The sequence below is a fragment of the Macrotis lagotis genome, chromosome X (assembly GCF_037893015.1).
Source record: "Macrotis lagotis isolate mMagLag1 chromosome X, bilby.v1.9.chrom.fasta, whole genome shotgun sequence".
In the NCBI taxonomy this organism is placed as follows: Eukaryota; Metazoa; Chordata; class Mammalia; order Peramelemorphia; family Peramelidae; genus Macrotis; species Macrotis lagotis.
Window position 1 is genome coordinate 157,623,157 of NC_133666.1, and position 12,607 is coordinate 157,635,763.

Sequence of the window (12,607 nt, forward strand, 5' to 3'; positions counted from 1 at the left end):
CCTGCCATAAGAAAGGTACCAAGTATAAGGAAGCACAGCAAAGACAGTCAAAGGAAGGGAAAGTGCAAACACAACACATCAACTCAGCATTCATTCCCACAGGTCAGTTTCAGGTCAGAGAAATGTCCTAGGGACCCCCCAAAATTCATTTTTGTCCGTGCCACATCTGGTAGGTTTACCTAGGTCTAAATTGTTCTCCATAAACAAATGAACTAACAAACAAATAATCTAAAAATTATAGGTGGTGTATTGCTGGACTTGGTTTAAGAAGACCTGAGTTTGAATCTTACCTCTGGCACTTACACAGCTATGTAACTAGAGTCATCACTTAACTTCTCTAGGGAGGTGATACTTTATTTTTTATTAATATTGCTTGAAATTAGCTTTGTATGGCTAAATGTTTAACTAGGGGGGGTGTGGGTCATTTGACCCCAGACAATCTCCAGGGAAGCTTGCTGCAAGGAATTTTTGAACCCAGACCTTACCCAAAAGCTTGTGTTTCGATTTCACTCAATCAACTTTTATTAATTGTTTAGACTTGTATCTTAGGTGTATCTGCAAATACATCTCTAGCAACCTACATTGTTGAAATTTATGTATAATGTAAGACTAAGAGAGACAAAAAAAAGACTAAGAGAGACTTTCAGGGAGGAGGGAAGGGAGCCAAGCATACTTTTTTCTGGCTCTCTCCTTTGCTAAGCTGACTTAATAAAATTATTTTTTAATGTTTTTTTAAGATTTGGGGCTTATTCCGACAGCCTCAGTTTCTTCATCTGCAAAATGAGGATAATAAAAATAGGGTCTCTTTTGCAGGATTGTTAGGATGATCAAATGAGATAATATTTATAAAGTGTTTTGCAAGAATAAAAGCATAATATAAATGCTGACTACTAATATTAATGGCCAGGGTCAGCACTCTGCCTTAAATTTCCCTGTTACAAACATGTTCAAAATTACCTCAAAAGATGGCCCATGTGCAATAGGTCCTGCACACACTCTAGCTATGATTCTGACCAAGCTAGTTATTCCTCAGTATCACTGCTACCATAAGTTATTTTGCTGACAATTTATGTTATTGTGTTGGAGTTTGGTAGGAATAATATCCAAACGTGCTTTAAATTTAACCCAGTTTGTCCAACTGACTGGGTTAATCAAAATAACAGATTTTAGAAAAGGAAATGCTTATTTTAATTTTTTTAACTGAGTAAAAAGATATTTGATGACAAAGATGAATGCAGATGTATTATATTTCAAGATTCATAGAAAATTTAGTGAAGGATGTGATAGCACAAGCCTATAATCTCTGCAACTAGAGGAGGTTAAGTTTGAAATATCAGTTGAGTTGAGGAGTAATGAGCTACCATAGGGTCAAATTTTATCAGATTTCCATGTTGAGTATGGCAGCTATGTGGGCAAGCTTCAATAGTGAAGGGATACTGGATTGAGGGATGAAATGGCCCAAGTCAAAAAAGGAATAGGTCAAAGATTCTGTGCAAAATTGACATCAGTTATTCATTTCTAGTCTGAGCAAGATAGGTAGACCCACTGAGGACAAAGGGAAGAGAAGAGGATTTAAAAGAGAGGGAATGAAATTTGGGACTTGCAAAAATCGCATAACATTGATTGTCTATTCTTCTCTAAACAATTGTTTTAGGCTGTTGGCAAACCCAGTTCAGAGAAAGAATGTGACCATAATTCACAGAAGTTGCTGAGTATTCGAGTCACTATAAAAAGAGTGTTTTTATTGTGGAATAAAAGGATGGACCTGGAGCCAGACAAAAAGAATCTTTTGTACTCAATGAGCGGAATTATGAGACCAAAATTTTTACCAAGGCTTTGCATGACAATGAATATTGCTATTTACTTCATAGCATCTGGTTTGTGGTTTTGATGACCTTTCTTATAATCTATTGAGCAATCAATAAGAATTTATTAAGCATTTACTATGTGCCAGGCACTATATGTTTTAAGTGTTGTGGCTACAAAGACAAAAGTGAAACAATACCTGCCCTAAATGGGATTATATTTCAAGCAAGAAATCCACAAGATTGCTCTAGCAACTACTTTAAGATCAGGTCTTCACACTCCCCCAGGGCTGTCCAGTATTCTGAAGAGGTTGGGAGGTCTCTTATTCCTGCCTCTAACTTAAACTCCAATTAAGTTCACCCAATTTTAGGAAAGCCTAGAACTCCAATTCCATTTAGTCACTTAAAAATCAGATTGTTGTTCATTCATTTCAGTAATGTCCAACACTTTGTTATTCCAATTGAGTTTTCTTGGCAAAGATACTGGCAAGATTTGTCATTTCCTCCTCCAGCTTATTTTACAGATGAGGAAACTTAGGCAAACAGGGTGAAGTGATTTGCTCAACATCACACAGTGTCAAAGAGAATTATGAATTTTATATTGATTAATAGGACATGTATAATAAATTTAATGATAATAATTTAGTTTCAAGAAATCCTTTTCACAGGCCCAGGGAAACAGTAAAAACAAAGTAATCAGAGTAATTTGTTTTCATCCTGAGAAGTCCTGCATTCTTTTGCCTGTGTTAAGTGAAATGAATTGATATTCATGCAAAAATAATAGTGTATCTCCAAGACAGTACAGTCAATTTAACCATTCTTACAGGACTAAGAACCTCCATATTATCCTACTTGAATGGTCTCAAGTATTGCAGTTGTGTTTTCCTAAATGGTGGACTTGTCCTGGGAAGATCACTCAAGCCCCCAAAATGATTGTCCTATGATCTACCTTCCCCCTCCCTTCCCACTTATGTTAATATATGTGTGTACATATATATGCATATATATGTATATATTTATGCATATATTCATTAATATATTTATATACATATGTATATGTTCTCCCTGAACAATAGGAAGGTAGAGCTCCAATCAGGAGAAATTCCATGATTTGCAAATCAATTTCTTGTAACAAAAGTAATCAATAAACAATATCTATTTAGCACACTCTGTCTTCAGCCTGCTTTGTCACACCTAGGTTGAAAACTGACTCAATAAAAATTCTGCTAATAACAATAGTAAGTTTGAGGCCAGATTTGAACTCAGGAAGATAAGTCTTCCTATCTCCAGACCTGGCATTCTATCCACTAGGCCACCTAGATTTCCCAGCAATCATATTAATCTTTATAAAAGGTTACATAAAATGTATAACAAGAACAAACTACAAAATTTTCCCCAACATCTCGAAGAGAAAGTTTTAGTTCACATTTTAATTCAATCCCTACATTCTATTAGTCCCATGAAATTTGAAGATCAGAGTTTCTTTGGGTTTGCTTCCCATATTGGTTTCTCAGGAATCCCCTCCCAGGGTTATTGAAACATATAGCCAAGAATCCTAATTTCTAAGATCATCAGATCTTGAGCTCCTGCATCTTGAACTCCCTTAGTCCCCCTCCTACTTTACAGATGAGAAAATTGAGGCCCATGAAAATTAAATTTCTTGTCTAAGGTCACACAAGTAGAAAATGTAAGAGGTGAATTTGAACCCAGATCTCCTGACTTCAACATCAATGCTTTCTTTTGTTTTTTATTATACCGAATTTCCTGGGAAGATTCATGCTCATAATTGGAAAATATTTTGTGTGCCTACATTGTTTTGTTTTTTACTCTCCTTTGTTTTCATGCTGACAATTAGCTGAGAAGCTTTCTCTTGTAGCCCTAAAAATGTTTTCATAAATAAGTATTTTCCTGGGTATAAGAGTCACCAAAGATGCAAAATAGGATATTTTGTATTCCCCTGATATTATGTAGATGAATGGAAAAGGCGAAAGTGTCACTTCAAGTCAATGCCTTCCATCCCTCACTACCAAATATAGTGCTCAAGAATCCCAAACTGTACAATGCATTGTTGGTAGAGCTGTGAACTCTCTGGAGAACAATTTGGAATTATGCTCAAAGGGCAACAAAAATGTGCACACCCTCTAATACAGCAATACCACTACTGGGTCTATCAAAAGATCATGAAAAAGGGGGGGTAACTCCACATGTACAAAAATATTCATAGCAGCAAAGAATTGGAAATTGAGGGGATGCCCATCAATTGGGGATTGGCTGAACAAATTGTAGTGTATGTATGTGATAGAATACACTATTGTTCTATAAGAAATAATGAGGAATGGGATTTCAGAAAAGCCTGGAAAAACTTGCATGAATTGATGCTGAGTGAGATGAGCAGAACCAGAACATTGTATACCTTAACATCATGGGGTGATAATCAATCTTGATGGACTTGCTCACTCCATCAGTGCAATAGTCAAGGACAATTTTAGGGGATCTGTCTACCATCTGTATCTAGAGAACTGTGGAGTTTAAATGAAGACCAAAGATTATTATCTTCAATTTTTTAAATGCTGTCTTTCTTCCTTTTGGATCTGTTTTTCTTCTTGACACATTCAGTTTTGATCTATATACATCATAGAAGCAAATGCAAAAACTATATCATATTTCCTTCTTTGGTGGGTGGGGGTAGAGAGATAGAGATAGATAGATAGAGATAGATAGAGATAGAGACAGAGATAGAGATAGAGATAGAGATAGAGATAGAGATAGAAAGAGAGAGAGAGAGAGAGAGAGAGAGAGAGAGAGAGAGAGAGAGAGAGAGAGAAGTGTAAACTTTTAAAACTGCAAAAACAATGTTTGGAAGAATCCCAAAGTGTAGCTCTGGGTAAAGGAAGTGTAATGATGCTTTCTCTGGCCTCCCTTCCTGAAAGCCCCATTTATTATCTTTCACCCTTCCCCAAGGTTTCTTAGTGCCTTTAAGGAGTTAAGGGAGTCTCTATTTTCTGCCATTGGTTAGATTCCCCACCCATTGGGTTTTCCTATTTTATGAATGCAAACAGCCCAGTTCCATTTAACTACTTAACAGTCAAAGGGGCTTTAACAACATTATACTTACTAAAAAAGGCATAGAAAGAGCAAATATATGAATGCTTCCTCTAACACCCAGGGATTAATCCACCACCATCACCATCACCCCTGTCTCTAAGAAGTAGGGAGGGATTAGGTTCACCACCTAAATAAATTCCTATAGTCTTAGTCCCACTAAATTCAAATCCAAAACCCTGCTGAGACAGCATTCCAGATCCTCACTTCTCAGGGCTTCTCTTGCTGGGTGGGCTACATTATTCATCTCCAAGATACCATGGGCTCAGGGGTTGCTAGGTGGCACAGTGGATTGAGCACCAGCCCTGGAGTCAGGAGTACCTGAGTTCAAATTCAACCTCAGACTCTTAACCTAGCTGTGTGGCCTTGGGCAAACTACTTAACCCCATTGCCTTGAAAAAAAGATACCATGGGCTCATGAGCCCCATTCAAGGATTGCTTATCTTATTCCTAAAACTAAAAAGTACCAAGGTCCCATGCCAGTTTCTCAGAGTCAAATGACCTACATAGAAAAGAAGGTGATCCTCAGGTCTCTTGCCACTCATTGTGAATGAGTAAATCCTTTATCCCTGTACATACTGGAAAGAAAGCAACTCCAAACAGAAAATACAGTAGTTTAATCTGCATAGTCAATGAAAAGAAGCTGTTCCCAACCATGTTAGGACAATGAAAATATCCACAGTTATTTCAATTTCCCAGAAGTAGGTTTCTTGTTTCTTCCAGTTGAATGCCTTCATCTTAGGTGGTTTGGACAATCCAGAAAAGCAAAAATCTACAATTGATTGAGCATCTCTTAACACATATAAAAAAACAAAACTTTTCTTGAACAAAAGGAAAAAGCTTGGAAATCACCTGGGGAGCTTCCTATGCTGCCACCTCAAGATCAAGATCATCCCTTCTATTTCTAGCTCTCCTGAGAGTTCAATTGGCTGTGCTCAACATCCTTTAACAAATCTCATTAGTTTTGTGTTTAAGTTTTCATTTCTTCCTTAGGCTATATATGAATTACCACACATACATAATCATTCATTTGTAGAATCATTTGCTGCCAAAAGTAGGAGTTGAAATTTGGAAGAGAAAGTGATCACAACTTTTTTAAAGTCCTAGAACACACAGAAAATCATTAAAACTTCTTTAGTGATTGATCCTAATCCATATGATTAAGCATAGAATTGTAGAAGCACAAGCATTCTGTTAAAAGAATGTGTTATGTTTTCATTTCATCATAAAAAGGTCTTTATTTTGCACTTCTCTATAGAACTGACCATATATCATTATATTCAGAAAATACCTCACAGATTTGAGGATAAAATGAGATAATATTTGAAAAGCATTCAGCAAAGTGTCTAAGCCACAGTAGGAATTTAATAAATATGCATTTCCTTTCTTACTGTTTTGTAATTATCTAGGTTGGTGTCATGTCACTATCAGACTGTATTCTCCTTTAAGAGAGGGAGCATGCTTTATCTCATCTTATATCTTCCCAGAAGATGACAAATCCTTCTCTGTCTGCTACAATTTTAAACAATGGATTGTTGTAAAATTCTTTGTAACTCTTAAAGCAATACAGAAAGATGTTTTCAATGTGACTAATGCAGTTACAAAACTCTGTCCTGTCTTCCTCTCCATCTGCAAGTATCTATCAGAGCAGGAGGTGAACAGAACATAGGTGAATAAATACATACATAACTGATTCATTAGTGATGATAATTAATAAGCAAATGGCAGATGCCAAAGCTTGTAGGCATGTTTAAACACCAAGGTCTAGGGTCTCCTGGGTTCATCCATTCCCTTGCAAAAGGAAGTAGAATTCAAATTCCATCAATCAAACTCCCTTATTTAACCACTCTCATGACAGATTGGCTGGATACTCAGTCTGCAAAAAACGTTATCTGCTCCTGTTTAAATGGAGTCTGTTTTTTATGGGCGTTTGCAGCACACTAGCTCCAGAACCAGACTTGTTTCACAAATCCCATCATCATTCCTGTCACACTGGCTTTGATGAGGAGACATAAATGTATGCTAGGTTTTGAATCTTTAAAACATGTATAAAAGATTTTTCAGGGTATATACATCATTCCTGATGAAGGTTTATCCCATCTGACTTTACAGGGGCACCTGCAGTAGGCATTTGCATCTATCTAGTCCATCAGTAATAGCTCATAAGAATCTCCTTTTCAACATAAATAAGGAAGAATTTACCCTTCTCTGAGATCAGGCAACTGGATCCAAAAGAGATCACTGTCAAACTCAGCAAATCCAAGTGTTCCAAAACATATACCCCCACCTAACCCAAGGACTTATCATTTAAGAAGTCAGTCATTAAAAAGTAGGCATCAAGGCCAGGTCACACCCTCATCCATTTCTCCTAGACCCATAGGATGACAATGATGATGATGATGATGATGATGATGATGATGATGATGATGATGATGATGATGATGACAATAATAACTACTAGCATTTATATGTAGTTTTAAGGTTTGTGAAGCACTTTGCATATACATCATTCTAACCTCACAACATGTCTGGGAGGTAAGTACTATTATTATCTCCATTTTACAGATGAACAGTTAGTAACTTGACCAAAGTCACAGAACTAGTAAGTAATGAGATCATATTTGAACTCACATTTTACTGACTTCAGGTCCAGGGCACTATTTACTACCTAGGTGTCTGGCCCCAAGCCATTGCTTTCCAGGACAACATCTCAGAATAATGGTCCAAGGCTGTCTCTGCTTCCATCAACTGAACTTGCTGAACCAAAGGGTCTATATCTGAAAGAGGGTCCAGGCTGCCAGTCTACCCAGGAATATTTCCAAACTACTATATGGTCTGCTGATAGATTTTGTCATGGAAAATCTGATGGAAAATGATGAAGGCTTCATTACTACTGATTTCAGGGCAAATGACAAAGCTACTGAATCCTCTTCCCCAAATACAAACTCGGGATTATAGTCTCAAAAAACTGCTGTATAGAATCTTAAATGCAAAAGTTCTGGTACTTAATAAAAAGTTAGAGGGAGAGGTTGGGTTAAGTATGGATGGATGATGAATAGGATCCATCTCTCAGTATGTTCATATATCTACAATCAATCTTGTGATCCTATGAGTCTGCTGAACTGCTATGAAAACCCCACATCCAACACACACACACACACACATACACACACACACACACACACACACATACACACACACACACACACACACACACACACACACACACACACACACATCCCTTTCATCAGGAATCTGTGTTTCTTCTCAGAAAGACAGCATGGTATAAAGGAGAAAATATTGGCTATGGGATCAAGAAGGCCTAACTTTAAATTCTATCCCTGAAATTAGTTTTAAATAATTTCCCAAAATCAATGAAACATAAAAATTCTAGCTTGCAAAATCATCTCTCTTGTCCCATCTACATCTTTCTATAGATGTTCATCTCATTCTAAGTACTCTGTTTGCAATTCAAGAATCTCAACACTAAGAAAGATATACATGAAAATGGAAGAGAGGAATAACATATAGTGAATTCTTCATTACGTTCTTTCTGATTTATCTAGAGCTCAAAGCAAGTGGGTCAGTGCCTATTACCATGCTTTATCTAATCATTCCTCTGTCTTTAGGCCAGAATCTATCTAAGTCCTCTGATCCAGATGAAATTTATCCTGATTTTCAAAGGGCTCCAGGACAGCATATTTTACAATGAATCTCTCTATAAACTGTTAACAATGTTTAATAATCACCAACAGTCAAGAAATTCTTCTTAATATAGAACCTAAACTTCTTATGCTGCTGCAGAAGGCAGTTTTCTCTTGTTTTGTATTTGAGGCAAATGCATAACTATGCCCTGGATACTTTAAGAATATTAAGTTATACACTGTGGTTATTCAGTAAATATTATAAGTAATAAAAATCAAACTCAAGGAGCCTATGAACACTATCACTATCAGCCCTTTATTGATCTAAGTTCAGCATGTACTTGACTAGTGGATAGAGACAGGAACTTAACCTTTGGTACATGGTTCAGCATCTACTTGACTAAGCCTACTAAGTCCAGAGTACCAGTAAGAAAGAAGTATAATGTTACAATCTGGAGGTTGAGGATGATATGACTAATCTAATGTTAATTAGTTTAGTCAATAATTTCTGCTCTTCAAAGAATTCATCTCACTTTCTCTTCCTTTGCAAAGGTCATACTTTTTACACATGATGCAAAGTTGCTAACCTTATATATCAATCATTATAATTCCCATTTCTCTAATATGCAAAAGACAAAAGATACATTAAATTCCTGTATTCAGAAGAAGCAATATTTATCCTGTAGCAACATATGTCCATATTTCATTTGTATAGATGATATCTCTTTTCAAAGACCTGCTGCCAGGGACTAGGAGAGGTGGACATGATTCCTAGAACATCCCAAAATAAAACTCCCTTCTCTGATCTAATTTCTAATAGGTCAAGAAGCTAGGAAACTCTAGTGGGAAAAATGAATATCATGAAGAAAGAGGACCTGAAGGACAGGTGAATATTTAATTATTCAATTTGTCCTTTTCAAAGAAAGAAAGACACAAAGAAAGAAACATAGAAAGAAATAAAGAGGCATAGGAAAACAAAGAAACAAAGAAAATCTATCTCTGCAAATTGGCAGGGAAAACCAGAAGGAAAAAGAAGCTCTGACTATCTGATATATTCCCTTGGGTATGTCATGTGCTACAGAGCACAAAGCAGTTGATACCAAATGTGCTAACAGAATTTTAAATCATTATAGGTTTTTTTTAAAAGAAATTCACATTTAAGAAAAAATAAAAAAAACTAAACATTACTACAAGAAAGTTATCCCTAGAGAGAGTTCTTATCCAGATCTATAAATCATTCTGTCAATTAGTGCTTTAATTCTTCAAAATTTCTCAAGCTTCTTCATATCCTGCAGCATTCATAATTTATTAAACCATCCCATACTCCATGACTCTGCATGTTCTTTATGGATATGAAAGCTTTGTGGGTGTCTATGCCTGTGTGCACATCTGTGTGTGTGCACTAGTCCATGAATTGAAAACAATTTCTAAAGATGTGATAAACACATATAAAAAAAGAAAGCAAAATCTTCAAATATGTACATTTATGAAGCTGATAGATTAGTGATTATCTACATTAAATAGATAATTCTTCATTTTGCAAAAAGTTTTGCTGCAGAATTCTTCCAAATAAAAGCTCCCCTGAAGCCTTTAAAAAATATGTTTCAATTTACAAAAATCCAAACTACTCATAACTTTGCAGGAACACATCTGTTGCATAAAGTGAAGAACCCTTTATTGTGTCAGGATGACAATCATGGAAAATATGTTGGCAAGCAGGAAGCCAAAAAAAATCTGACTGCAATTTTCTGGAAATAGATCATTTGATAAAGGAAGAGTTCATGACCAAGCCCAAGATACCCATCAATACCATTTGTTTAACTTAATGAACAAAATACCAAACAATAAGGCAAGGGTTTAAATTAAAATAAAGCTGTATGAAAGAAAAGTCAGAAAGAAAGAGAGAGAATAAAGGAAGGAAGGAAGGAAGGAAGGAAGGAAGGAAGGAAGGAAGGAAGGAAGGAAGGAAGGAAGGAAGGAAGGAAGGAACTGGAAATAAAGCTTGTGCCTATCAACTGGGAAATAGCTAAACAAGCTGTGGCAGAGCAGCATATTGAAATATTATTACACTGTGATCAATTATGGACAACTAGATATAATAATAATAATTTTTGTCCTTCATTTTCAAAGAAGACTATGCCATCAGAGAGGTGATACCATGACAAGCACATGAATGGTATTTGACTGAGGGGATGCTATGCTAAGTCATGAGTCACACTTTCTCCTCCAGAGTCATCTGGGTCCAGTAGCCAGGTATGAATCAAGACAGCTAGAGATCCCCTGGAGGAGAGGCAATCAAGATTAAGTGACTTGTTCAGGGTCACACAGCTAGTAAGTGGCAAGTGTCTGAGTCTTGGCAACTAAGTGGTCCATGGATAGAGTGCTGATTCTGATGTCAACAAGACTGCTCAGTCATTTCAGTCATGTCTAATTCTCCTTGACTCCATTTGAGGTTTTCCTGGCAAAGATACTGGCGTGATTTGCCATTTCCATTTTACAGATGAGAAACTGAAATGAATAGGATAAAGTGACTTGCGCAGGATCACACAGCAAGTATTTGAGGCCAGATGTAAATGCATGAACTGAGGAAGAAATAATGATGAATATAGAGAAGCCTGGTATGACTTACATGAACTGATGAAGTAGCAGAAGTAAGAAAGGAATATACATCATTACAACAATATAAATGGAAATAATTAAAGCAAAAATAAAAATTAAATGTTACAAAATAACAAAGAACTGTCTTGGCTCCAATGAAGACACAAAAAAAGATACCATCCACCACTGCACTGAAAAGGTAGGATCCCATGGATATGGGAGATTGCATATATTGTGATATTCTTTCTAATGACACTGATCAGTTTTGCCTATTTTCTTTCCTTCATTTTCTTAAAAACTGGGAGTGAGGCAAATGTGTATGTACAATATTCACCTGACTGTTCGCCACTAAGAGGAAGAGCTGGGGAGGAAGGGTAGAAGGAAATTATGTAACTTAAAAATATGCATATGCATGGGTGAATGTTAAAAAGAATTTCATAACATATATCTGGAAAAATAAAATATCAACTAAAAAAGTAGAAGTGAGGGAGTTTTAAATGAAATGACTCTCTGGGTAGGGGAAAGGGAGGAATGTAGGAAAAAAATAAAATCATTTTTTTTAAAAAAAAGTGAGAATACCCACATTTTGCCTGCCTGTCTTCCTTTTCCTATGTACCAAACATAGCAAAAACTTCTGATCCTCTCCATGGGTCTGTGTGGGACTGATATTCTCTTCTCACCCTGGAGGACATGTCAAATCACAAGTACATGGCCTCTAAAGTACATATGAACCTGAGCCTGAATTCTGGGCTCCTGGTTATCACTCTTATTATATTCCTTTACCTACTTACAGACTGCCTAAAATCTATCCTGAAATGGACATTTTCATTTATATAGATCACCTTATGAATTTGGGAAGTCCTGAACTCCCAGATCCTCAATTGGCATTTAATGCTAAATTTGCTGTTGGCCAAGGCTACCTCTATAACTAGCAAGCAGTATCTAATTTGGTTCTCAGTTGAATGTATATAGACTAGTTAGTCCACACTTGCAATTTCTCTTCATACATAGTCTTCAAGTTTCTCAGTAACTACCACTGTCCCACAAACCTCTGCTGGCAAATGCATCATTTTTTTTTCTAGTGATGATATCATCTAATATCATACTGGTCTTAAAATCTCCAAGTTGCCATCTATAAAGTATAAATAGAATATGCAAGGATTTCTCAAGTCAGTGCTGGGGCAAGTATGAGGCAATTAGATGATATGGTAGACAGCGCATCAACTGGACTCAGGAGGACCTGAGTTCAAATTTGACTTCAGAACTTGACACTTACTAGTTGTGTGACCTTGAGAAAGTCACTTAATCCTGATTATCTCTTATCCAGAGCTATCTTCAGTCATTCTGATTCTTTGGTTTGGGGGGGGGGGGTTGTTTGTTTTGCAAGGCAATGAGGCTAAGTGATTTGCCCAGGGTAGGTAATTATTAAGTGTCTCAGGCTGGATTTGAATTCAAGTC